Source organism: Podarcis melisellensis (genome assembly GCF_964234715.1).
Source record: "Podarcis melisellensis genome assembly, chromosome: 9".
NCBI classification, from domain to species: domain Eukaryota; kingdom Metazoa; phylum Chordata; class Lepidosauria; order Squamata; family Lacertidae; genus Podarcis; species Podarcis melisellensis.
In genome coordinates this window covers 76647946-76674514 of record NC_138541.1, presented here as the reverse complement: position 1 = coordinate 76674514, position 26569 = coordinate 76647946, and the positions used below count along the sequence as shown (strand labels likewise).

General features: G+C 44.5%; 1 long non-coding RNA gene across 1 annotated transcript; it reads left to right on the top strand.

Moving 5' to 3' along the window:
* The first annotated feature begins 16923 nt into the window (after positions 1–16923).
* On the top strand, positions 16924–24973 carry LOC309378051. Its single transcript, XR_014171812.1, has 3 exons — positions 16924–17083; positions 18996–19112; positions 24106–24973. It is a non-coding gene; the product is annotated as an uncharacterized lncRNA (long non-coding RNA).
* Positions 24974–26569: the final 1596 nt, after the last annotated feature.

The following is a 26569-nucleotide window of genomic DNA, read 5'->3' as shown; positions in this document are numbered from 1 at the left end:
AATAAAATAAAGAATAAAAAGAATAAAAAGAAATAAAACACATGCAGCTTCTACCTGACTGGGTGAGCTTGCCGAAACATTTGTTTAAAGCAGGCGCCAAAAAAAGTACAGTGAAGGCACCACCTGAGCGCTGTCAATAGGCAGGGAGTTCCAGGCTTAGGTGCTGCCAGACTAAAATATTGATTTCTTACAAGTGTGACAAGAATACTGCAAGGCACCTGTAATGGGGTCAGTTTTACAGATCAAAGTGGTCAAGGGGGCATATATGAAGCAAGGAGATTCCACAAGTAAATTGGCCCCAAGCCATTAAGGGCTCTATATATGAATAGAAACACCTTGACTTTGGCCCTGTAGCAAATGAACAACCAGTGCAGATATTTGAGCAGAGGTGCTATATGTTGACGGGGTCTCACTCCTTTCAGCAACTGAGCCGCAGAATTCTGCACTAGCTGCAGCCTCTAAGCCAAATTCAAGGGAAGCCCCACATAGAGGTTATATGATATCACATCAAGCAATTCTTACCCCACGTTTTGTATTTCCCCATCACTTTCCTTACCTCAAAAAGCCTGGTGTTTTTTGGTGTTGTTGTTGTTTTGGGTGGTGGTAGAGGGAAGGAGTAGAAGTAGATATGTTGTGCAAGAATGCCAACTCCACTCTAATAATGGAGCATGAATTTGCTGTTACGTGATGGAACCTTACCTGCAAAATAGCAGCAGTCTGTAAGTGGCCAAACAGGGAAACTAGTTTAAGGAATACAAAGCTATTGATTACGATAGTGGGCTCATTTAAATCCATGGAAACGAAACCAAAAGGAGGAAGAGGAAGAGGAGGAGAAGGAAAAAGCATGGAAAGAACAGGGTGTTAGGACTTCAAAAGAATTAAACCAACACATTTATTTAGATTTATATTCCTTGGGTCTCCCCCTCTCCTGCCCCCAACAGATTTAAAGATCTATTCTCTCTATGATTCATGCACATACATAAATTACATTGATGGAGCGTCTCCAGGTGATTGGATGTGCATTCCAAATAAGGCATGGTGTCAAGTGCATATTCCCCAAAAGGGCCAACTGGCAACCAATATGTTGTCTATTAGTATGATGAAATTCGTTTCAGCATTTAACTGGTGCACCCTGTGTGCAAAATTGAAGAATTCCATCCTAGAAGATCTCTTTGCCTTTTACTGAGGCCTCAGACCCCGACATAAGTTTCGCTCTGAGGTACAGAGTGACTTACGTGGGGATCTGGGGGTCACTCCTAAAGCCAAAATCTCATATAGTGAAATTCAGTGGTGGGTGGGATAGTTAGGTTCACTGGTGGGTGGGATTGCCAAGGCCTTTTTTCCTGGACACCCACCTCCTTTCCGCCCCCTTTATAATTTGCAACAAACACTTCAACCCTTCAGGCCTTGGGCACAAACCTTCTGGAAATTCTTACGTGCAAGTTGCATAGAAATGGTATTGTTTCAATGAGATTTGTGCAGGAAACCTTTCAGGCAGGCTGTGCCCGTTACATATAAATGGTTTAATATAAATGAACAAAATGGAATGAGCCATCTAGATATGTGGATCTCATTAGCAGAAAAGTATCTCTTGGAAAACCTTGAAACAAATTGCATTAAGTGACAAATCTATTTTAAAAGGAACAGAGAAAAAATGAATCTATGTTTCTCTCTTGACCTTTATTTACAAAGCATATTTTCATGACAACAAGATGTTCATTAGGTTTAAAATTAATCTCCCAATTACCTCTCTCTGAAGATAGGCTCTGATTTGTATTGGCATGAGCTGCTGTGAAGATGCAACAAGCCTCTGCTCTGCGGTGTCACAAATGAACAAAAGAGAAAGATATGATTAATCAAATGCCCGCGATGCCAGTGCTTTAAAGCTATGGCAATCCTGTTACAGAAAAGGTCAGCCAACAACTTTCACCCCCAGAAATGTCTTGAGGGATGGAGTGCCAAAGAGTGTCATGCTCCTAAACTTACTGGCTATTATTTCTCAAGGCAAGCAGATGGACAAGTTATGACTCACCCAGAGGTTTCTCTCTCAGTCTTTACCAGTTAATGGTGTGGGACGTGATCCATGAGAGGCAGTCAAGGACAACATTCCTTGAAATGCTAGAGAAGACATGCGAGGGAAAGTTTGGTCCAGCCAGTCGAAACTTCCTGTTCCTCCTGGCCGGAGCATCCTTCCTTTTGCATGTGATAGAAGGTGGGCGTGACCTCACCTGTCCAGGTAACAAAAGGACGAGTCATGCCGCAACCTCTCCCTGTTTTGACTTCCTTCTTTGTTTGACCAGCTTTTAGCTAGGACTGCTCTGCTAGATCTCAGCTAGCAGAAGCACTGGGATTATTCCTCCATATGGGGTAGATCCACATGTACATATTTGTAACTAAGTCTGCCCTCAGGAATCCAACTGTGAGCTGATGTAAGTAAACTTCTTTTATTGACTTTGAATAAGATTGTGGCGTCTTTATTCTTTTAAGAGGGATTCTAGGGAACTTACCAGAAATGTACAATTCAATTGTACAGAAATGTACAATTCAATTGTATAAAGTGGAATGTAACTCTGCTAAGTAAAGGAACTTGCTAGCACAAGTTAGGAAGGATACTAATAAACAATATATCCTCTGCTGCCACCCTGAACATTCCCAGAAATGGAAGATCAGTGCCCAGCTGACGCTGATGCATCTGACCTGCAGCGGTTATGGTGAAAACATTGAACAGACTCACATCTCTGTGCCTTATTCAGTCCCTCTTCAGGACCAGCTTCCAAGCAGAGGGTGGACTAGTGGTATCCAGGCATTAATATGGGGATCAGTGCAATCTAATCATCTCATTATGGTCAGGATCTATGAATGATGGCATCACCAAGCAGCAAAGCCCTCACATGGATAGAACACATTTATTTATTTTAACCTAAGGTATAAACCCATCCCTCATCATGCAGATCCCAGGGAGAACACTGCAGACTACCAAACACATACAATAAAATCAATACAATAAAACAATTCATGACATGCAACACTCACTTGTGTGAGTCACAGAAACAGAAGCTTACTGCATGACCTCACCTCCTCCGAGAGTCTGGATAAAAAGATGTATCTTTAACAGGCATCAGAACTCAAGGACACTTGGCACCAGGCACATATTTTTATGGTTGTAAGCTGTTTTAAATTGTTCTTAATTTTGTGTTAATGCTGTAACCCAGCTTTGGGTGAAGGGTGGGTAATAGACAGACAGACAAATAGACAGACAGAAAAACAGACTCTGAGGTCATTCTGGAGGTGTGGGCTTGTTACAGAGAAAGAAAGTCCTTTCTCACAACCTTGTACAGTGGTACCTCGGGTTACATACACTTCAGGTTACATACTGTCAGGGGTTCAGGAGCAGAGACACAGGAGGGGGAGCAAATGGAGAGCGAGGAGGAGGAATCCGAGGGGGGAGTAGGCAGTGACAGTGGTCAGAGAGATTCCTCGAGTCTCACCAGTGAATCGGAAGACTCGCAGAAGGGAGCGCCCGTGGCCAGGGCGAGGGGGGTGCCAAAGGGGAAGCCCCAGAAACAAGGGGCCAGCGGGGACTCATTGAGCAGCAGCTGGAAATCAGGACCAGCTTCCCCACCAGAGCACAGTAGGGGGGAGGAGTCCCAGGAATCGGGAACAGTGTTCTCGCCACCAGCGAGAGGAGATGAGTCAGGGTTGACCATGCCCACATCGGAGAGCGGGGGAACGGTCAGGAGGAAGGTTACCGGCTGGGCGCGCGCGCCAAGTTCAAATGTACAGGCGAGCGGCACAGCAGGTAGCCCGGATGAGGAGCCAGGTCCTAAAGCCCACCGGAAGGAAGGGCAAGACTCAGGAGGGTCAGCGTCGGAAGAGTCCAGGAAGGAGGAAACCCCAGGGGGCAGAAGGACCCAGCAAAGAAAGGAACAGCGCAGGAGGTGGAGCCGGGCTAGGATCTTAAACTGGTGCGGAAGGGGTAGTGAGTCAGAGGGGACTTCGCCGGTCTGAAGTCAAGACGTAGGATTGCACGCTCTGGGGTTTGAAATGGAAACTAAGCTTCAATAAAGACTTTTGTACATTAAAGCAACTGGGCGTTGGTCCTCTGTGAGCTGGGACCTGGAGGCAGTCCTGACACATACGCTTCAGGTTACAGACTCCACTAACCCAGAAAAAGTACCTCGGGTTAAGAACTTTGCTTCAGGATGAGAACAGAAATCGTGCTCTGGCAGCACGGTGGCAGCAGGAGGCCCCATTAGCTAAAGTGGTGCTTCAGGTTAAGAACAGTTTCAGGTTAAGTATGGACCTCTGGAACGAATTAAGTACTTAACCTGAGGTACCACTGAACTGTGTTCTTGCCCGGGTTGGCCACAAGAAAGGCTTCTTCCTTCCCAGTCTCAATACACAGGCAGGTTGGTCAAGAGGAATCAGGCCAGAACTGGGCCAGGGTGTTCTGCTGCTTCAGGCATAACAGAGAAGGACCCCCGCCCCAGCCCACTTCCCCTGATGCCCCGCCCCCTGCTTCCCACCATGACCCTCTCCTCTGTGCCCACCACACACATCCAAACTTGGTAAATGCAATTATGTTAAAAACCTCCTGGTAGGATTTTAGTTGTCAGCCTTCCCTGCTTGCAGCAATTAACATCCCTTTAAAAACCTAGTTGAGAACATTTCTGGGGCTCAGGGGTTGTTACTTGGGCCAAAATATTCCCTAAGGGGATTTTTTAGCGGGGGGGGGCTGTTAATGGAGGACATAGCTGCGTGTGCCCATATAGGACACACTATTTTGGCATGCAGAGGTGAAATGCTAAGGTTTCCCATGTGGAAATTAAGCATAACTATTTTGCGGATCAAACTTGAGAAGAACCCAGACATAAATAACACAATGTCCGCCAGGTTTCCTAGTATGATTCCAGACAAATGGGTTTAACCAAACGTGGATGCTTCGTGGGGTGTTTTTGTGGTTAGTCCAATTGCTTTCATTATATCTTTATAGCAACAATGTGTCTGCTCCCATGTGCCATAAAACAATCTCTGAACTGAAGCTCAGCTTCAGAACAGGAGGCTCCTTTACCATCCTGCATAATAGCATTGCTTGTTTGCACTATTCTTACCGAACTTTCCAAACACATGTCATTTTCCCTTTCATTCTGGGAGTGATTGTACGCTAAAGCAATTATAGGCAAACCCTTCCAGAGTTCTGAAGACCAAAACTTTCTTTGTGTGGAAGCCCAAAGGTAATTATTGGCATTAGAGTTTAAGGGAGGCATTCCATTTCTCTGATGTCACAGTAGCTTTGGGGGGCATGTTTTAAATGAAGCAATTTGCCCGCTTGGCGAATTCAGCACAAATTCGAATTATTAGTATTACTATTATGCAATGATAAAGATCTAACATGGAAACTTCTTTGATAAAGTACAAAAGCAGTTTTGGCATCCAAAAACTCCCTAAAAGGCAGAATCCATTGAGGGGTGTTCTGTGCAAGAGTTAGTGAACAAACGCGAAAGATGCAAACACTCCCAGTGATTTCAGCAGAATTTGCACTGGACAACTTCCATATAGATGAGCTTTCTCCAACTTGGCCTTCCAGATGCTTTGGACTACAACTCCAGTCCTAAAGAATCGTCAATGGCTCCCAGTACGTACACACATACACACATTGTGCCACTGGGGTGGCGCTGTGGTCTAAACCACTGAGCCTCTTGGGCTTGCTGATTGGAGGGTTGGCGGTTTGAATTCATGTGACGGTAGTGAGCTCCTGTTGCTCTGTCCCAGCTCCTGCCAACCTAGCAGTTCGAAAACATGCCAGTACAAGTAGATAAATAGGTACTGCTGCAGCGGGAATATAAAAGGTGTTTCCATGCACTCTGGCACTTGTCATGGTGTTCCATTGCGCCAGAAGTGGTTTAGTCATGCTGGCCACATGACCCAGAAAGCTGTCTGTGGACAAACGCTGGCTCTCTCAGCCTGAAAGTAGAGATGAGTGCCACACCCAATAGTTGAATTTGACTGGACTTAAATGTCCAGGGGTCCTTTACCCTTTACCTTTACCTAAAAAAGGAACCCCTGTGTATGTTCAGCTGCTCATGCACTGGGACTTCAAACAGTTAGGATCCTAGATTGCATGGGCATCTCAATTGCATGGAGTTCATCTGCCAGACCAGCTCCATTAACATGTGACCCTGAAATCTCAGATTCCACCCCAAAAAAACTGAAGCCAAATTTAGTGTTAGTTTTGTGCCATGAACTCACATGTTAATGGAACTCTGGCACTGTGTTGATTAGGATGCAAGCCCAGCAGAGAGAGCTACTGTTTGGGCTCAATCCAACCTCCCACTTTTGTCCTGGGTCTTCAATACACACAGCAAACAGACTCATGTTTTCTATCAGTGGATTTCTCCCTTTCACCTCAGTGAACTTGACAAGTGATGGAGTCTCTGCATTAGGGATGTGTAACTGATTTGGGAACGGGAAGCAGAAAGAACTAATAAATAGATGGTTCTCATCAATGCAGGTAAGTAAGATGTAGGAGCATGAAACTAAGCCTCCTGATGTATATTGTGCTCTAGGAGGCTCAGTTTGGTCAGAATTGAGTTTACACCTCCAGAGATGACGCTAAATACATTACTTCTGGTAAATGAGCCACCATAGCCCCTAGAGGACTGTGAAAATTTGTGTTCCAAACTTTTTAGACTCGTCTAGCCATGTACTATCTGAAACTAAAAGGGCACATTAATTGCCAGGTGTTAATTCCCCCCCCCCCAGCTCTCCTGCCCCACTATTGAGATCACCATTTACCTCTTTTCCCCCTGTCATGGTTTTTTAAAAAGGCCTTTCTGAAGCTGGTTTCATTTGTATTTCAAGGCCTTCATTGGTGCCAATGGTAGCTTTCCTTGAAATGCATGTATCCATTTCAGAAAGACAATTTTTGTTTGGCCTGTTGTTGATTTTTGTCGTGCCATAAATATGAATGCACTTTTACTAAGTAATGTAATCCAAAGAAGGTGTCCTTCCTCCAAGGACCACCCTATCTAACGCAGGGGTGAAGAACTTGTGGCTATCCAGATGTTGCTGGACTACAGTTCTTATCATTACAGTTCATATGCTGGCTGGGGCTGATGGGAATTGGGGTCCCAACATCAAATGGAGGGTCACAGGTTCCTCACCCAGTATCCATTGCTGTGGCTGATTCTGGCGCTCTTGGGCCTGGTGGCTCATGTGCCCCATTTGTCCTGGGTCTCCAATACACAGCAAACAGACTCACGGCCTTGTCATCCAGTGGGTTTCTTCTTTCATCTCAGTGAACATCTTTCACCTGGAGGTGAAGGTCTCGGAGCTCTGGAAGCCTTTGCTACTATTTACATCCTCCCCTTTTCAGAAATGTAAAAAGAAAAGAAAAGTGGTATCTTACTCAATAGAGCTTTAACACGGGCCACATTTAGGGACACAGAGAGATGTTGGCCATGTATCTTTCTCTTTGGTGATTCACACTTGACTTGTGGAAAGTGAAATGGGCGTGGGGTGGGGGTGGGGATCTGGTTTCCATGGAGAACTTTATTTTGTTCTACTTGTTTATTTGTTGTTGAGGGATTATTTGTGTGGGTGGGGATCTTTGCAACAACAGCAGGAAAAATCCTGCTGAAAATTCTGCAAAAAAAAAAAATACTGCTTGAGAGTTGAGGCATAAGAGGGGGGATGTGAAGAATTACAAAAGGCTGTAAAAATATGAAGAGAGATAAACCTGAAACTTTTAAACTTTTGCGTAATATTTTCCTGTTCATTTTGAGAAGGAGTTTTCTAAAAATAGTCAGAGCCAACTGAAGTCACAGCCTGGAAGATGAAAGATTCTGTAAACTGTAGTTCTTGGAGGCTAATTAGAGAGCATTTTGTCCGTCTCTGATGCTAATCTGTTTAATCTGGCCTTGTAATCAATACTATCTATGCTTTCAAGTCACCTGTTCCCAAGAGCTTAAATTAACCAGTTTCATAAAAGACTGACAGTAATAAGAAAAGGAAACTACATATTCAGAATGAAACTCCAGGTCAATGGTCCAGATATCTTTTGTGCTAATTTCCAGTATGCCACCTCAAAGTACAAATATATTTGCTTTTATAGTAAGCTTAATTCTTCATTTCTCCTTAAATATGCCTTCTGTTTAAGCAAACACGTTGTGTCTCATATAGGTTTAGGGGGTGTGTTTCTCCTACTCCTTTGTGGAGTTTTGCATTTCTTGTGTTTTACATTGGAAAGTGAATTCTTTCAGCTCAGTTCTAAACTTGTTTGCTGATAACTCAGTTCCAGCCAGTTGAAATGGCTGTTTTGCTCCACTGAAGCTTATTATTTCCAGGTGTCTCTCCTGTCCCTGCCAAGACCAACAGTTACGGGATCAAGGATGTTCCCCTTACACAGTGCAGTGGTACCTTGGTTCTCGAATGAACTCCATTCTGGGAGTCCATTCAACTCCTGAAACCGTTCAAAAACCAAGGTGTGGCTTCCAATTGGCTGCAGGAGCTTCCTGCACTCAAGTGGAAGCCGCGTTGGACATTTGGCTTCCGAAAAACATTTGCAAGCCGGAACACTTCTGGGTTTGTGGCATTTGGGAGCAGATTTGATCGGGATCCAAGCCGTTCGAGTACCAAGGTACCACTGTACCAGGCAAGCTACAAGCCATGGCTATAGTAAGACCAATGACACTGGAGCTGTATTCAGCTGTCTCCCTGTGAGGTTGCCAACTGTCTTGCCATCAGTGATGGGTCAGACTCCTCTGGTCAGGTTTGGAACTGGGCTTCAAGAATTTCCCCAAATGAGAAAACAGTTTGGCTTTTCTCCCCCTAAGCCCAATTCTAAGCCAAATCAGGCACCGCCATGCCTTGGTGGTGTCATCAGGAGCAGGCCAAGATATGATTCCCACCCGCTGGTTACTTTAAAAATCTGCTCTCTCCCCCCTCCAGCAACCTAGTTGTCTACCTGCTGATCTAGCTTGCTGTTTTGGTGGTGGCAGGCAGCAGCAGAATGGAGAAAGAGAGAGGGGGGGAGAGGACTCCCCCCTCCTTCCCTGACACCCAGGATGCAGCCTTGAGACATGAGCCATGAGATCAGCAGCACTGGGAACATCTCGTTAACTTTGCAGAATGACAGTCTGGTTACATCAGTGGTGTCCAGACTTTTTCCAAAGAGGGCCAGTTTCCAACCAAAGGGCCAACCAAACTTGAAAACCTTTATTTAGGATTGAAGCTGTTGAGCTTCTTTTAGGATTAAACTGACCAGATTAGGCCCCCGAAACGGACTTTGGACATGCCTGGGTTACATGAACAAAGGCACAAATTAAGGTTCAATGGAGAGGATGGTCCCTAACGCAAGGTGGGAGAGAGCCCGACCCTTCCATTATTTTCTTCTGCACCCCAGAATCCAAAACCCGGCAGTCTTGTGTCTTCTCCCCCCCCCCCAAGCCACATTCAAGTACTTCCTATCATTCAGAAACTTCATGGAATCTTTTTAGTCCATCTCTCTTGGTACAAGCAGGACTAAAAAAGTATAACTACATATTTGATGCTAACTCCTAGGCATGTGTCCAGCTTTTCTCTTCTGATACTTTCCCCCCTGAAAATAGCTTATATGTCTTCTGCATCTTTGCAAGGGAGGAGGATGGGAAGAAAACCAGAATAAGTTGACTCAGCCCCCAGTGACGCCCCCCCGCCAACTCCAGTTCCCATTAGCTGCCCTGCCTACAGCTCCATCAGCTCCAATGGTTACTGCAGCTAAGAACATGTTACCAACTCAGATACTGATGAGATGCTAAAAGAATTCAGTTAGCTGAAGTGGAAATGCTGTAATAATGGCACTACTGTCACATGAACTGGGTAGATGTAAATTTGAGCCATGACAGAGAATAAAAATTTCTAGATACAATGGACGATTGTGACTTAGCCATGCAGCTGACAAGAGAAGAAGCAATCATTGATTTACTCCCTTAGTGGTGGTGAGAATCTGCTGCAAGACAGTTTTATAAAAAAAACAACCACCAAAACACAAATCTGTTGAGAGTTGTGCACATGCACCGACACCCTTTTATTAATGTTTAATTTTGAAAGAGACAGAATGGGGGAGGGAAAGCAACACTGGTCTTTGGAAAAGTGGAGGGGGGGAGAAGTCTTTTTATCTTTGTCTTGTCTTACTTAGAGACAGATCTCTTGCAATATTTGGCGCCTGGCAGAGGCATTTTATCCACTCAGAGGTTTGTAGTTTTCTTTGTTGCTTGCTTTGTTTTTCTCTGAGGTGTGTGTATGTTAGAGTTTTGGCAGGCTTTGCTAAGCTGATGCCCTCCTGATGGGACTTGTAGTCCAAAAACACATCGAGGGCAATAGCTTGGCAAAGGCTGAGCTTAGGTGTTGGGTATATTGTGCTGCCTATACATCAACAGAAATCAAGTTAAGCTCCTAGGGTGACCAGGTAAAAAAAAAAAAAGGACCAGGCTCTTGTACCTTTTAGAAGTTGTGCAAAAGAGGGAATTTCTGCAGGCAAACTGCATCTGATTAAATTTCATCTTCTGCAAACCTCTTAACGCTGCAGGAGCCCCATTCTCCTCCCTGCACCCCCAGCCAGCCTGTACAGCACAAATTATTCCAAACTGGCTGAAGCTAGCACAGCCTTTTATTATTAGCAGATATCTTATGCACACCTATCTAGAAATAAGTCCCACTGAACCCTGTGGAACTTACTTTATAGGTAAACTTGCAAGGGCTGAGCATGTTACATTAATTTCAAAAAGTGTCAGTAAGGCTGTAAATAGGCACAATATTATATTGAAAATTAAATTTAAAAGGAATCTCTACTTCACTGAAAATACCATTCATGAATATAGAATAGTAAAATAACTAAGCCTCCTTCATAGTGTTGTGAGATTTTTTGGGGGTGGTGGTAGGTTTGTGTTGTAAATCCTGGATTCAGCATGGATTAAATTGTTGAAACAGCCAGACCCATTCAAGTTGTGTGTATATATATGTAAACAAACCATATATCATAAAGACACCACAGTCTGCAATGTCCCTCATTCCAAGGAAATCATACCCTGCATAAGTGTCTGGAACCCCAGGAATTTTGCACAGCTCAGAGATTGGGGTGGTGTGCAACACTGGTGCCAAAAGTGGGATTTGTGTTTCCAGAAGAAGGACCCGTGAGTGAGGTGTGCCTGGGCTGAAATGGAGGGAGGTAGAGTTGTGTGCGGGGGGGGGGCTGGGGGGGATTGAACACTAATGGAAGATCCCCTTTTTGAATTCACCAGGCAAGGGCCATAATGGCCCTAAGTATGGGTCATTGCTCTGTGCCAGAGGGCAAATGGGTGGGCCCCCTACCTCACCTTCCTGGTAGCTAGAGTTGGGGTGTGTGTGAGAGAGCTGGGTTAGAAGCAGGCAGAAGCCAGGAAGTCAGAGCTTGATTTCTGCTTGAACCCAAGGCTAGGACAATGGAAGCAGCAAGACCTCTTGGAGTGTTAATGCTGTGAGCCCTTCCATCATCGGCTCAGGAAATAAACCGTATATCATAAAGACCCCACAGTCTCTCCTGCTTCTCATTCCAAGGAAACTGGACCCTGTGTAAGTTCCTGCAGCCCCAGAGTACATATGCTAAAGTCACATGACTTCACCCTGGACTTTTACACCTCTGAGGCATATTTTTAGGACCGCCCCCATCCTCTGATACTATAGTTAATTGTTTTAAGATGTTAATCGGCAGAGGCTGGTTCATTTGGGCCAATGCGGCAGTGACCCACTAACCTTAGTCTGCCCTTAAGGAGCCCAAACCTTCCTCCCTTCTTACTTACAACCAGTTGAATGGGGTAGCCTTGGCAGTTAGCTTCCTCCACTTTCCTTAGTCTGTGTGTTGCCCTTGTAGAACTCAACTGAGGGGAGCGGGGGGGGGGGGGGGACAGACAATAATTAATTGGCTCCAGCTCCAACCCCTGATGGCCCCTCGGCCTACCACCCTACCCATCCCAATGGGGACCAGGCACCTCTGATTTCATGATTGCAGTTTTACATTGCTGTAATCTGCCAAGCAACCCAATTTACCAGACCCTCCAAGTGTCACTATTTCCCAGGAACAGTCCCGGATTTAAAAAAGCTGCCTTGGTTTCTGATTTGATCCCAGAATGTCCCATTTTTCCTTAGGATGTCCCTATTTTCATTGGAGAAATGTTGGAGGCTATGGTAGGACCTCCCTATTTTCATCTGAGGGTATGGAGTTATCCGACCCCCGAGCCAACAAGATAAGTAACTATGCAACCTTTAGAAGACTTTTAGAAGACATCTGAAGTATTTTCTAATGTTTAATGTTTTATTATGTTTTTATATTTGTTGGAAGCCACCTAGAGTAGATGGGGCAACCCAGTCAGATGGGCAGGGTATATTATTATTATTATTATTATTATTATTATTATTATTATTATACTAATGGAATAGGATGTCCCTGTTTTCATCAGACACATGTTGGAGGGTATTAATTTACTAGTACTAAACCACTACTGCATAGATGGGATAAAGCAGATCCTTTTGTCAAAATCTGAGCAAATATTGAGCTATAGGCTCCTTACCATGCAATCGTATTTTTTCATCTATCACTTCCTTTTGTACATCTGTTTTAGAATACAGAAGGCCTAGCAATTTATTGTTGTTAGCCACCCTGAGCCCGGCTTCGGCTGGGGAGGGCAGGATATAAATATTATTATTATTATTATTATTATTATTATTATTATTATTATTACAATGTTTTTTGTGTTAACTTGGATAGATATTATTATAACTGTATGTATTTATGCATATATGTATGAATGCTTGTATAAAGACACACTATCAATGAAATGTTGTGAAAAAGAAAAAGAAAACCCAAACTTGATAAACAAAGGACCCACACATTATCTTCACTATGCTGCCTACTAAAGTGCAACCAACTTGTTCAGAGGTTTGAAGCAGATTCCTGCTCCGAAGTGTGTCCCACTGAATTCAATGGGGCTTCTTGCTGGGTAATTGAGTATAGCATTGCAATAAGGCCAGCAGGCCAGAGACGTTCTCTCTGGCCCCTGGCATGCAGCCTGACACATAAATAGCATCCAGTCATTGAATATTGCTGACGGGGAGAAGAAAATTGCTTCTGATTAGACAGTAACAAGTAGTAGATTTTCTGATCAGGAGCTAGTGAGAACTTTGGGTTTCTGCACAGAACCATCAATGGCCCACAGCCACTTTTAAACCGTCCATGATGTTAGAAATCATTCCCCAAACAGGTAACTACTGGTTTTTTTAATGCTCTTTTGCTAGCTAGCTTACTCCATGCTCCACTAGATGTGCTTTCGACATGAAAATGAGCTTTTTGATTGTGCAAGGAGGTCTGCCATGGATGCTTCCTAGCCTCTTCAGTTTATATCCTGCACTGCAGCATTATCCAAGCATCAGAATCCATCATGAACTGTTACGTCGTTGTTCCCGCGTCAACCCACGAGGAAGTGCAGCTTTGTGTTGCCTCCGTGAGCGGACAATGGTAGCGAGGAGACAAGAGATGGGTGAAAGAAACAGATGGAAGAGTGTGAAGCAACAAAGAGTTTATTGTGAGCAGCACGACAAGCTGAGATCCTGGCAAACCAGCTGCCGAGCTACTGCCAAAGATTTGTAGACATAACGGCAGAGGAGACATTCTAAGGAGAAGTGAGGGGGACAATGGAATCTCTTCGCAGCTATTTATCGTAGACTTTCATAGCAGTGATTTGATTAGAAGGAGCTACAGGAGTTGTGCCAGGACAGCTTTGGAATGAAAGGGTGGGGAAACTTAGTATTTTAACGTTTTATCATCCCCGAAAGACCTTCCCCTTTCCTTGCATGAGTTTCCTTAACGTGTGTTTCTTACACTTAACTGCTCATGGGGGGGGGGTGAAATATATGTAATATTCAGAAGCTTGAGTGATGCAGGACGGCATTGTGAGCTCCTGTGGGGTGATATTGGGGGCCAAAGTTAGCTTCAAGAGAATCTTGGCTTTCGTATAATATCGAATGTAATGCACACCTATTTTGGCCAAATTACATAGAGGAAATTAAGGTGCACCAGCAAAAACTTTTTTGGTTTCAAGGTTTTGAAAATTGAGGTGCGCATTTGTCAGAGCTGCCCAAGGTCCCAGCTCACAGAGGACCAACGCCAGTTCTTGTTATATACAAAAGTCTTTATTAAGGTTCAGTTTCGATTCCAAAGCCGCGGCGCGCAGCTCTACGTCTCAACGCTAGACCGCTGAAGCTCCGTCTGAATCTCCTCCCCCCAGACACCAGTTCAAGACCCTAGCCTTGCTCCACCTCTTCCTTTGCTCCTTTCTCCTCTGGGTCCGTCTGCCCGCCGGGATGTTGCCCTTTCTGGACTCTTCTGATGCTGAAGAGTCTCCGGATTCTTCCCCCTGCCTCCGGCGTGCTTTAGGACCTGGCTCCCAATCCTCGCTCCCAGCTGCCCCGCGTGCCTGTGCATTTGAACTTGGCGCGCACGCCCAGCCGGCAACTTTCCTCCTGACCGTTACGCTGCTTCTGTCACTGCTTCCCCCTTCGGGGGGGGGGGGTTAGCTGGCTCTGACTTCCCCTCTGTTCCCTCACTAAGCGATAGGGGCGTGGTCAGCCCTGCCTCATCTTCTCTTTCCCCTGGAGTGGAAACCGGTCCTGACACCTGGGACTCTTCCCCCCCGCTACGCTCTGGTGGGGAAACTGGTCCCGATCTCCAGCTGCTGCTTTGGGCGTCACCGCTCGTTCCTTGCTTCTGGTGCCTCCCTCCCGGGAACCCCCTTGCTCTGGCTATGGGTGCCCCCTTCTGTGAATCTTCCGACTCACTGGACAGACTCATGGAATCTCTTGCCCCACTGTCTTCCTCACCTACACTGCCCTCGGATTGTTCCCCTTTGCTCTCTGCTTCCTCCTTCCCCTGTGCCTCCACTCCTGAACCCCTGACAGCATTAGATTTGATGGTGCATTAGATTCCCGTAAATGCAGTAATAAAAAGTTTCTGTCCCTTGAAGCTGCAAAGATAGTCTTGAAAGTGTGTTGGTGATTCTAGCTGAAATCAGAGCAGCTGAAGTTGCTGAAGTCTGTAGAGTTGTGTGTAATCCTGCAGGAGATGTTAACCAGGCTGTCAACCATGCATAGGTGCGTGCATAAACATCTGAAGCAAGGGAGACTGAGAACTGTGACTTGCTCAACTCAGGACAGCAGAACTCTGCTTTGCCACCAGTGAGATCCAGCCTACGGTGGTACCTCTGGTTAAGAACTTAATTCATTCCAGAGGTCCATTCTTAACCCTGAAACTGTTCTTAACCTGAGGTACCACTTTAGCTAATGGGGCCTCTAGTTGCCGCTGCACGATTTCTGTTCTCATCCTGAAGCAAAGTTCTTAACCCAAGGTGCTATTTCTGGGTTAGCGGAATCTGTAACCTGAAGCGTCTGTAACCTGAAGCGTCTGTAACGCGAGGTACCACTGTACTTCAAAATCAAGGGGAGGAAACCAAATATTTATAACCAGGTACCTTCTAGCTCATATATTCTTGACAGCAGTGCTCCCCCCAAAAAAAAATGTTTAGGGGATATTCTCATTTTCTTACTCATATTGAAATACTTGCCCTTAATGAGGCCAAACTTAGATTCACAAAATGTTTAGGGGTATGTGTACCCCTGCGTCCCCCCAGAAAAAAGCACTGCTTGACAGGAAGCTGTTGTCTACTGTGTTGCCTGATTCTACACCATAGGGACTGGGATATTTTACGATTCCTTCTGGGTTTAGCTTGAAGGTGTCTGCCTGAGGACTGTATTTCCCCCAGCTGAGTAGTTCAAACTCTTTGCTACAGCAAAAAGCACCGTTTGGCCACCTCAAGTGTCTGCTGTCTCTGGAGTTGTCAAGGCAACAACTTTAGCATTTCCAAGGAATCTGTTGCAATAATCTTGGCCTCTGATCTTTTGACAGGCCTATAATGAAGGAGGAATTTGTAAATGCTGACATAAACATTTTGAAAACCTAGAGAGGTGATTATTTAATGCTGTTTAGGAAGTCAGCCGATGCACAGTCAACAGAACAGTATTCTGTGAAAATATTTACTCAAGCAAATTTCCTCAGGAGGAAACAAATGTCCGCTTTACAGTGGAACTTGACTATCAAGGGCTTTGTGTCACAAGGACTCTCCAAGTTCCTTTGCCTTTTTAGATCCCTATAATGTACATTTTTCTGCATAACACAGAGCCAAGCCAAAAGGTTTCTCAGTCAATTTTCTCTTTTTCATAACCCAGTCTTTGCTTTCCAAATGACGTAGCTTCGTTTCTACGAAAAGAGATGCTGACCTGATGCTCCTCTGACCTGACAACCAATCTCTGTACTTTCTCATTAGTGAGGGAAAGGACCCTGTGCCTGCTTAAAGGTATCTATTCTTCCTTGCTAAATTCCAAAGGAGAGCCTTGGCACTGCAAGCAGGTAGTCAAGGGATGAGGGGCTGGGGCACTTGTTTATTTCACTTGTTTTCTCCTGCTCTGGAGGGTAAGACTCGAACCAATGGCTTCAAGTTACAAGAAAGAAGATTCTGACTTAACATTGGGAATAACTTTCTGACAGTAAGAGCTGTTTGGCAGTGGAACAGACTCCCTCAGGAGGTTGTGGACTCATCTTCTTTGGAGGTTTGTAAGCAGAAGTCAGAGGGCCATCTGTCATGGATGATTTAGTTGAGATGCCCGCATTTCAGGGGGTTGGACTAGATGACTCTAGGGGTCACTTCCAACTCTGCAATTCCAGAGGACTTTGGATCTTGGCCCTCTTCCTTACTCAGGCTGGGGCCTTAGGAGTGGCCTCCAAGGACCATTCATGGAGGAAAGTTGGTTTGTAAATTACACCCGATCCCATGTTACTCTAAGATCCCTTTCCCTATTGTGTCAGCACAACAAGCCTGTGAGGTAAGTTGGGTTGAGCGATAATGAATGCCACAATGTGGTTCTCTCTTGTGTCCTATTCAGGCATGCCTACGAGGCTGGTGGGACTGAGAGAGAGGTCTACCCAAAAGATATCAGAACCTGGGAATGCTCATGTAGAGAGGTATGGTCCTTCAGATGTCTGGATCTAAGCTGTATAGGGTTTTGTAAGTCAAAACCAGTGCTGTGAATCTTGCCCGGAAATGGAGAATTAACCAGTGGAGCTATTGCAGCAAGGCATTTCTGTTCTTCCTATAACTGGCTCCAGTCAGCAACCTGGCTGCAGCATCTCAGACATGCTGAGGTTTCCAAACACTTTCCAAAGGAAGTTCAGTGTAAAGTGTGTTACAGTAATCCCAACATGATGCAACCAAGGCTGCTGGAATAGCTCAGTTGGAAGATCATGAGACTCTTAATCTCAGAGTCATGGGTTTGAGCCCCACATTACATTGCAGGGGGCTGGACTAGATGACCCTGGGGGTCCATTCCAGCTCTACAATTCTGTGATTCTATGGCATATATCAGTGTGGTCACATCAGACATCTCTAGGAACAGGTGCAGCTGGTGCACTAAGTTTTACTGCAAATGGGTAAATTCTCTCCAAGCCACCATGGAAACTTGGGTGTCTAGACTAAGCATTGGATCTCGGAGTACACGCAAGAGGAATAACCTGAGTTTTCAGGAGGAGAGGAACCCCATCCAGTATGGGTTGAATCCCTGTTCTTTGATCTGCTTTTTGACTGATTAGGCGCACCCCTGTCTTGTCTGAATTCAGCTTCAATTTGTTCTCCACAATCCAGTCCATTACTGATGGATCCTGGCTTAGCACAGAAACAGCCTCCTCAGATGCAGATGGAAAGGAGAGATAAAGTTGGGCACTAGCGTATTGGTGGCCCCAGGCCCCAGCCAAAGTCCAGCACTCTTTCCACCACCCCACAGCGCTTTGCTTGCCTAAGAGATTGTGAGCTGATTTTCTAGCAAGCATCTAGCGAGACTGTTTAGCATGGTTTAAAAAGTGAGGGGGAGAAGAGCTGAGGATTCTTCTGCCACCCCAGTCCAATGGTGGCTGTAGAAAGAAACTGTGCTCCTCGCCCCCCGCCCCTTGCACTGCACATTGTAAGTCAAAAACCCTTGTTCCACCGGGAAGGCCATTACTCCTGGAGCAATTTCCAATAGTAGCTGGAGTGCTCCAAATGTCCTCGGGGGGTGGAATCCATCACGCAGTGTGCTGAATCCCGTCAAGGAAGCCTGGGAGAAAGGGTCAAGTGGTCCGCTGCCATGCTGTTGGAGCTCATCAGAGACATATTTAATTTAATTAAGGTTGTCAGTGCTATTGATTTTGGCAGTTTCAATTACTGTGCTGTTACGGCTTCTGGATCTACTGATCTGTGATGAGCCATATCAGCACCAGCACACATGGAGGAAAAAGCCCTTTGTCTCCTTTAAAAGCTGACACATCTGCCATCGGCCATAACTTATTACTTTTATCCAGCCCAGCTCCTCTTCTGTTCCTCATAATTAATTTCTCATTAGACAGCTCTTTATTGTTTAATTTGTGCAGTTTATAATCAAATTGGGCACATTAATTGTCGCTGAATTTAAGGCTAATGAAAAATAAAGGTTTTCAATAACTTACTCTTCCATTATTCCAGACAAGATAAAGTAAAACACTTTAAGGATTGTCAGCTTTTTAAATTATAAATTAGGTTGTTTAAAGAGCATGGGCATTTAGGAAGCCGTTATCACACATTTAGTAATTATAAATCCTGGCCTCCAATACAATTATTGGGATTATATTTACAATTCCTCTTTGCTTCCCTCATCCCACAGTCTTGTTATTTAACTGTGTTACATCTTATTGCTGTTAGTCAAAAATAACTGAGTTCTGAGATAATGAAGGGTCTTTTACATGCATAATTGCACACCATAACTAACTCTGAAGAAGTCAATAAAGTTATGAAGTAATACTTGAAGTTACAAGCGAACAGCTGTAAACTAATACAAAACATCTCAGATATGTGTTTTCTTTCTTTCAGATTCTGGAGGGTTCTGGAGGACTGAGTCCTTTCCGATGGAGATAGTTGGTGCTGTGTCACTGCCAAAATCCTGTGGCAGGAAAATTGGACTACAGTTTCACCTTTGCCCTGAATTCAGTGAGTAGCTTTAGGTGGACCTTTTTTCTGTTAGTCTGTGGTATGACCACATCACATATGAGGACATTAGGAGATCTGTGGTGAGGTGTCACCAATGCGCTAAGGATACCCAGCTTTATTTCTGTGCAATATCTGCGTCAGAAGAGGTCATGCCAGCCCTGGACTGGCAGTGGTGGGCTGGATAAGAGCCAGCAAACTGATGCTGAATCCTGACAAGCTAAAAGTGTTGATGGCTCCCATGCCTGAGAGCTGGTCAACAGCTTGCTTTGGATGGTGTCGTTCTCCCCCTGAAGGAGCAGATATCTCTGTCACTAGACAGGTGACCTCAATGACTATGAGTGCCTTTTACGAACTTCAGCTAGAAGGCAGGTTTGTCCATTTCTGGGCTGGATAGCCTGATCACTGATGTCCATGCACTGTCGGGCTGGACTACTGCAATGCACTGTTTGTGGAGCTGCCCCTGAGATTGGCCTGGAAGCTGCAGCTAGTGCATTGGGGAGAAATAGTGCCACCAATATTCACCAGCTTCTGAAAGAATTTCACTAGCTGCCAATTAGCTGCCAGGCTAAGCTCAAGGTGCAGAACATTTCCACCCACTATTGTGATCGAAACAGTAACTGGGAGCCACAGCAGTAAAGTATTGCTGGGAAAATTAGATTTCCCTACCGCAAAAATGCTTAAAGAAAGATACTTGGATCCTGAGGTTGAAAGAACTCCCTCCCCTGCAATTTATTCTTCAGATGACTTTTGCTAAGTCCATGTGTTTCACCAGGAGCTAAAAGATATGTTTTTGTTGCCTCCCCTCTGCTCACTGCCAATGCCTCTATTAATTGGTTTCAAATGCTGGCAGGCCTGTGAAACATGGCCTTGTGAGTCTAGTTCCTTATATGATTTTTATTAAAATTCACTTTGTGTCCAAAGCACATGAGATTTACAGCTGAAAGTAATAGATTGATTCTTACTAAGGCATAAATCTGCTAACGGTTTATGGAGGCTTGTTGATATTAGAAGGTTGGTGAAAGTCACTGCAATCGTCCAGCCGAAGAGCCGTCTGTTATGCCCCTTAATGCATTTGCTTAATTGGATAAAATGTACACGGCTTCTGAAAATACAAACAGAGGTGTGGGAGGAGGAGATACTCTACTTGGTGCACAGTTTCTCCTTCCACACCCTTCCCCTCAAAAAATTGAAAATGAAGAGGAGGCAGAAGGGAACAAGAGAGGCAGCCTTGCCGTTTCTACCTTGCAGTTGAAGCAATTTGTTTTCCTGCAGCCATGGAGAAGCCCTACCTTGCTTCTGGGAAGGAAGGAAGGAAGGAAGGAAGGAAGGAAGGAAGGAAGGAAGGAAGGAAGGAAGGAAGGGGGACAGAAGCCTTTGGGGAGAACTTTAAACTAAAGCCACTAGAGGATGATGAATGGGGAAGGCAGAAAGGTAGCAAATGTATGGATTTAGGGTTGCTGTTGGTAATTTTTTCAATGACTATGAAGAATATAAGAAACAGGAGGGGTTCAGGGGGAAATATGAGGTTTAGTCTTGGACATACAGTGGTACCTTGGTTTGCATACGTTTTGGTTTACAAACACGTCAAACCCAGAAGTGCGTGTCCCAGTTTGCAACCTTTTTTTGGATTATAGCCCCCCCTTTTTTTAATCACAAACAAATTTTTTTGGGAGGCCCCATTGGTGAAAGTGCGCCTTGGGTTACAACCTGTTTTGGTTTACAAATGGACCTCTGGAACGGATCATGGTTGTAAACCAAAGTACCACTGTATTCAGCTTGAGATGCTGAAGAAGCACTGAAGGGGGAAGATCAGAGAGACTCTTGGAAATGGAGGAGTGGAGCAAGGCAAGAGAAGAGTTGGGTGTCACAGGCTGTGATGAGATTAGACAGTAGGAAACGGCAGAAAGAAAATCACAGAGGATCAAAGAGAGAGAGGGAAAGTGAGGAAGGACTCCCCATGAGGAGAAACTGAAAGAATGATCGGGCAGCTAGGAAGCAAACTGTGATGGACAGCTGAAGCAGTTACTGGGGGTCAGTAATTGTGCTTAGTAATTCTTTTTCTGAAAAGGGGGCTGTAGGCCAAAAAAGTTTGGGAACGTCTGAGAGAGCAGCAGGGAGAAAATAATTAGAGAGCGGGTTCTGATCTATGTGCAACATCCACTCTGAGGAAAATATCTACAGGTAGAAAAATGTGTCTCTGACCTTAGATAGAAAGGCAGTGTTTAGTGTCTTGTGAGAGTTTTAAGCCAGGAGTTAACTGGAGGGCTGGGTTTGAGCAAGGAGAAATAGAGCTGGGAGGATACAGTCTACTTGGGTCTCATTTCAGTCAGAAGGAGAGAGATCTTTTAGAAAGAGAAGAATCCAAATCCATTCAAGAGGAGTGTGGTGACCCCCCTGGGTGTGTTGTTATTGTGCTGCTATAAGTACCTCTGGAGTGTGGCTGCTAGAAGGTTGGGAAACTGACAGAAAGTGCTACCTTGGTTAAGAACCAAAGTATTAAGCTGTAACACTTATGCAACAATTAAGTTAAGGAACTGAAGTGAAATAACTTGAAATAAGCTAAACATTTACCAACTAGTCTAGAAACCTGTAATATCTAACTGAAGAGTAATAACTAAAAAATAAGCAACTGAAAATTAAAAGAAGCAAGCTGTGTGTTTACTACCTTGTTTAGAAGCCTGTAACATCCACTGGTTTTAGTATGATTATTAATAAGTTAACAGTTTCCTAAAAGAAGTTGATCTCTTGACAAATCAATTGCTTGAGCAACTTTGTCCTATATGATAAATCTTTCTTATTTGTTCAACTTCTGCATGAGTCTCCAAGTATCAAAGTTTTACCTCATTCAAAACCCATAACCTGTGGTGCATATAGAGGGTCTCCAGTGGAAGAACCTACTGAAGATGAAACTCCAGAGGTGGAGGGCATAAGGGGAAGCAAGCAAGGAATAAACTGTATTGAAGGCAGCAGAGAAGTCAAGGAGGATGGGGACTGAGCAGAGACATTTGGATTTATGTGTGCGAAGATCATCAGTGATTTGGGGGAGGATAGCTTCAGTGCCATGGTGAGTGGAGGGTGGAAGGCAGATTGGAGGGGGCCAAGAGCATAGCTAGAGGCGAGAAAGGTCTCCTCTAGATGGCCTGTTTATTCAGCATTTATCCAGATTTGTTTGCATGAAGTTTACATGGTGGTTAGACTAAGCCTGGTCTTTTCTGACAATGAACATTCATTCTGCATTCATCCTGTTTTGCTTTCAGGGTGTTTACATGTCTTCCCTTGAGTTTATCCCACATGAAGTGCCCCCCCTCATTATATTGGAACAAATGTAGCATCACTCTCAGTGCCAGCATGCTGAGCACTGATTTGCACATCTCTATGGAGAACTAAGTTTCCATTTTACAATGCCAGTCTTTCCTGACGACACATCAGACTGATCCAGTAACCAGTTGCATTAGTAACCTGATACTCCCTTGGATTTATAACTGGTAATTTGGGCCAACAGCAATGCGCTGAGCCACGTAACATCTGCAGGCATTAAGTATCACAAAACTTTACAGTGCTGATTGCAAATATTGTCAGCCATTCAAAATATTTTATAGTCACACATACGTTCCAAAAGCCATTCCAGTAGCTCTGTCTTTGATCTACTTCAGAGCCTGTCTCTAAATAGGATCCTTGTAATAGTACAGGGTGCCATTTTCTAGAAATTAAGTACTTAGGGAACAGATCCTTTTCATTGACTAATGGCTTGTGGGCCAGATGCTGATCCAGTTACCAGTTTTAGAGTGGTGTAATTTATCCTGACCTGCAGCTGAATAAGGGAAGCACTTCAGACATTCATACATATCAAAGACAAAAAGCTAAAACTCCCATAATTGTCATGTCCCCTGCACCCCCCCCTTTCTAGGCCTCTTATGTAATTCATCCAAGGTTAGTCCTTTACAGCCAGTTATTTTAAATGGAGAAAATTATTGGAAAGGTGTTGCCCAGTGTATATATGGGCATAGCCCATGATAGAGTAAGAAGAGATTGTGGATGGTTCAAAATTCTGAACCCAAGTTTTATGTTACTGGAAGCTCCCTTTGTCAGAAATAGTGCTGACTTTTTTACACAGGGGAAACATGGCCATGGCAGGTCTCGTCTAAAGACTTATAAGCCTTGAACCCCAATATTCACTGAGAACCTGGGAGATAAAAAGTGATCCTGACAAAACAATGGATAACCTTGTTGGATGCTGAGGCTCTGGTGAAGGCAAGTGACAGCACCTAGCGGGGAGGGCAGAGTTTGCTTCATCTGCCTGGCTGCAAGGCCACTAACAAGCTCTTATCAAGCCAGCTGGAAAACTGCTTAGCCCTTGATTCTGGATCCTCAGTCTGAGATCTAATGCCTTTCCTCTGAGATACTTAGAAGGAGGCTAAACCTTCTAGATCCCCTTAAATGTCTTAAATGGCTTTGAGATGCGGCCAAGCTGTGAACCCTGCTCCTAAGTAAGAATTTGTAGGATTGCGGTCTTAGTGTGTTATAGTTTTATATCTTTATACATTGCAAAATTCTTTCAGAGCCAATTTGGACATGTTGTAAAAGGCTTAAGTTCTGAAATTGAATGAATGAATTTTCACGGAATCAAGCCTATTGTGCTAGATTAGTGGTTGTTGGCAAGGAAAGGTGAGAATGATTTCATAGGTACTTGGCTAGCTGTGTTTCCATTTACTGTCTTGGCCTTGAAGATGGAGACCAGTAATGTGGTCAAGGGCCTTTTGTGACTCACTAAGCAGAATGCAGGCAATTCATGACCTGCAGTTGTACCTGAAAGAAATATTCTATTACATGCACATGATTCACTTTTGGATGTTTCCAATTAAGTACAACCAGGATGCCTCCTGAACCTTGAACGGTTCTGGGCAAATTCTGTCAGGCTGTGTTGGTGGTTCATTTCTCTGCACTATTTCCTGCAGTAATGACAAACTGGATATGCTGAAATTCTTGTTTTCAGTCCAAGACAAGTTGAATTTGGAGACTAAATCACGAGGCAAGATTGCTGCAGTTGCAGGAGTCCAGGGGAAGTGAGAAAGAAGAGGAGCCATCATATATTTCCAGAAGAGGCAAGTGCCAGGCGTGTAGGCCAGGCACCAATCTCACCCTCCTAACAGACTTTTTCCTACGGACCAAAGGTTCTACCCTTGTCCTGTTCCTTAACTACTCCAAAGGTTCCCATCTTTCCACTCTTACCTCTTTCACTGATTGGCTGTTTCTTTTATGTTCTTTTAAGTTCCACCAGAACTCACCTCCAAGAGTGCATAAATGACTTGGATGAAGGAATTGAGGTGATGGTCATCTGCTTTGCAGATAACACTAAACTGGGTGGGGCAGCTAATGCTGCAGAAGACCGAACCAGGATTCAAGATGACCTTAACAGATTGGAAAACTGGGCCAAAACTGACAAAATGAATTTCAGTAGGGACAAATGTAAGGTTCTACACTTAGACAGGAAGAACCAGCTGCACAGATATAAGATGGGGGACATCTGGCTTGCCAGCAGGATCTAGGGGTCTTAGTAGACCACAAGCTTACTGAGACAACAGTGTGATGCAGCAGCAAAAAACCTTATGCTGTTAGGCTACATCAACACAAGTATAGAGTTCAGATCAAGGGAAGTCATGATACCACTCTATTCTTTCTTGGTCAGACTCAGAACACACCTGGAGTACTGAATCCTGTTACGGGCACCACAATTTTTATTCAAAATAAACTGCAAAAGAAATGCCATTGGTTTATGTGAATATAATTGTTCATCAGCAATGCATAAATATTGCACATTCATCTTAAGTGTTGACGTGTCCCCAAATTGTATGTTTTCTTCGCAGATGCAACTACAGAACACAGTGGTAAAAGGGCAAAGCCCAGAGCAAGTGCCTTTGATTCATGGTATTAACAGCTACCGCTTTTGTATACAGACATACTGCATTGCCTTCAAGTTTCACAAATGTTCTAGAGGACAGGGCCAACACAAATCAGCCTCCAACTGTGTTGGAAAGAGAAATCAAGGATTAAAAGTGCATTACTCAAATAGACAAGTACAGCCACAGGATAATCAATGAATGTGTGGGCTCAAAACTGATGCAGTTTAGTGGATCATTCAAGAAAGTTGGTGAATCCACATAGTACAGGCTAAGTGAATAACGGGCGGAACACAACTCCATTCAAAACCTAACATTCAAGAATATGAAGTATTCATTCTCTCTCTCTCTCTCTCTCTCTCTCTCTCTCTCTCTCTCTCTCTCTCTCTTTCTCTGATGGTATTTCCTGCTTGGCAGGGGGTTGGACTCGATGGCCCTTGTGGTCTCTTCCAACTCTATGATTCTATGATTCTATAAGTGAAACAAACAAAAACACAAAGGCAGACTTTCCCCACTTTCACACCTTCCCGGACTGTTCTTTCATTCTTTTTTCTTTTGCTTCTGTATCTCACTTACCTTCTTTCTTTCCTCCTTTCCCTCTTTCTCTTCTGCCATCTCTCTGACCCCCCCCCCCAATCTCCTTACATAGCTCACGTTGTGTACACATTACCTGCTTAAAAAGCAGCCAGGTCATTTTTTTCAATTCAGATCAAAGCTGGTTTGCGGGGTTTCATCAAAGCAACAGTATTTCATTAGAGGGTGGATGTGTGTATTATGGATGACATTATGCACACTCTGCTTCCTTGACCAGTGGTGGAAGCACATGGGGGTGCAGAGTAAACTGAAGCCCCCTTCAGAAATTCTCCTCTGCACATTCCAGGTAGGAGAAGGGCAGCACCCCTGGGTGTCATTGTCAGTCTGCCTGTCTCCACTGTCTTCACCCCACTTCACTCTCTTTGTGCATTGGATGGGAGATCAGGACAGGGGGGGATATGTGCATATGCTACTTCATGTGATCAAGGGCTTCAGTTGCACCAGGGTTCTTGATCACATGAAGGAACCTGCACGCATTCAGCAGAAAGCTTATAGGTCCTCTCTTCCAACCTTCCACAAAACACGCCAATGTCACGTGGGCAAAGTGTGCAGGGCCCTGCTCTCCCTTTCCCTGTTCTTGGAAAATGTGAAATTTCTGAAGGATCTTTTGTTGCAAACACCTGTGTAGCATCTGAGAAGGCCAGATCTCCTGTCTCCTACTCTGCCGTTCTGGATGGCACTCAAATTCTGTCAAATGAGACGGCCGCCTCCTCAGATTTGCTGGGGAGGAGGGAGTGCATGCTTTCTCCTACAAAGCAACAATGCATGCAAGGGATTCTAAGAGGAAAAAGTCACTTACAGCCCAACAAGAACTGGTTTCTGTTTATGAAAACTGGCACTGAAGGCCGTGTGAAATGCGAAAAGCATCTGTCTCAGAGAGAGATCCGTTTTAAATGCATGTTGGTCTGCTCACAATCTGGATCATTTTTGCCTTGCAAATGTCCCAGTAGGAGTTTCAGGAGTCAG